The following is a 1,749-nucleotide window of genomic DNA, read 5'->3' as shown; positions in this document are numbered from 1 at the left end:
GAGACTCAAAGGGGCTGACAATCTCCTTGCCCTTCCCCCCTCACAACAAACACCCTGTGAGGTAGGTGGGGCTGAGAGAGCTCCGAGAAGCTGTGACTAGCCCAAGGTCACCCAGCTGGCGTGTGTGGGAGTGTACAGGCTAATCTGAATTCCCCAGATAAGCCTCCACAGCTCAGGCGGCAGAGCGGGGAATCAAACCCGGTTCCTCTAGATTAGATACATGAGCTCTTAACCTCCTACACCACTGTGGCTTAAGCATCTGCATAGCTACACAGTTACAGATGGTCATTTTGTGAGACATCAGCGTGGCTGTGGAGGTTCATTTGTGCATGCCTGCACAGCTACGCATCCATGGGAAGTAAATAAATAAAAAATATACGTGTTTCCATGCGAAGGCATGACACCAACCCGGATTGTTTCCGTGGGCTATAATCACTGCCTGCACAGATGCTTGTGAACATGAAAACAGGAAAATGGGTTATTTTATCCCAACAGCAACCCGTTATACATTTGGTGTGTGGAAGGGGCCTTAGTTCCCCGAGTCAGGAAAAGGAAGCCAGAAGTGGCCATGGCTGGAAAGCTTTCTAAGGAGTGAAATTCAGGACGGGTGTAATGGTTGAAATGGAGTTTCATTTTCTTCATATTCAGCTTGTGGTAAACAGGTCTGTCCTCCTTCCCTGGCCAAGATGCATGACACGGTGACCATCTGGACGAGGAAGTTCACGACCAACCGGCTGCTGCAGCGGAAGCAGATGGTGATTGATGGCCTCCATCCCGGTAAAGCCGCCATCCCCCAAACTGAAATCCGTGAGAAGTTGGCGAAAATGTACAAGACAACCCCCGATGTCATTTTTTGTCATTGGCTTCAGGGCTCATTTTGCGGGTGGGAAGCCAACTGGCTTTGGCAGGATCTATGATTCCTTAGACAACGCCAAGAAGAAAGAACCGAAGCACAGACTGGCAAGGCATGGCCTGTATGAAAAGAAAAAAAGACTTCTAGAAAGCAACAAAAAGAGCGTAAGAACAGGGTGAAGAAAGTCTGGGGCACAGCCAAAGCGAGTGTTAGGGCCAGCAAACAGGAGCAACAGTGGCATAGGAGGTTAAGAGCTCATGTATCTAATCTGGAGGAACTGGGTTTGATTCCCAGCTCCGCCGCCTGAGCTAATGGAGGCTTATCTGGGGAATTCAGATTAGCCTGTACACTCCTACACAGACCAGCTAGGTGACCTTTGGGCCTGAGTCACAGCTTCTCGAGGAGCTCTACCAGCCACCACCTACACTCACAGGAGTGTTTGTTGTGAGGGAAGAACTGCAAGGAGATTATGGGAGTCCCTTTGAGTCTCCTGCAGGAGAGAGAAAGGGGGGATATAAATCCAAACTCCTCCTCCTCCTCCTCCCTCCCTCCTCCCTCCTCCCTCCTCCTTCTTCTTCTTCTTCTTCTTCTTCTTCTTCTTCTTCTTCTTCTTCTTCTTCTTCTTCTTCTTCTTCTTCTTCTCTCTTTTTGTTTTTTTTCTTCTTCTTGTTCTTCTTCTTCTTCAATATTTCTTCTTCTTTCCTCCAAGGAATTGAGCCCAACCACCAATTGTAACAGAACAGCTGGAATTATCACGGGTGGAAAATGCATACGATGTTGCTGCAGGCCTTCAAAATAGAATTTTTTTATAGTGGTAAACAGTCTTGCGCTGCCTCAGAGAATTATGAACACAATTAAATATAATGCACAGTTCGCTATGGTGGAAAGTATTGAAC

At 47.7% G+C, this 1,749-nt stretch overlaps 1 pseudogene; it reads left to right on the top strand.

Moving 5' to 3' along the window:
- The first annotated feature begins 668 nt into the window (after positions 1-668).
- Positions 669-1,064, top strand: LOC125440860 (annotated as a pseudogene).
- Positions 1,065-1,749: the final 685 nt, after the last annotated feature.

Source organism: Sphaerodactylus townsendi, linkage group LG01, assembly GCF_021028975.2.
Source record: "Sphaerodactylus townsendi isolate TG3544 linkage group LG01, MPM_Stown_v2.3, whole genome shotgun sequence".
NCBI classification, from domain to species: domain Eukaryota; kingdom Metazoa; phylum Chordata; class Lepidosauria; order Squamata; family Sphaerodactylidae; genus Sphaerodactylus; species Sphaerodactylus townsendi.
Note: the sequence above shows the minus strand (reverse complement) of the source record. Positions and strands in the feature narration are given on the sequence as shown.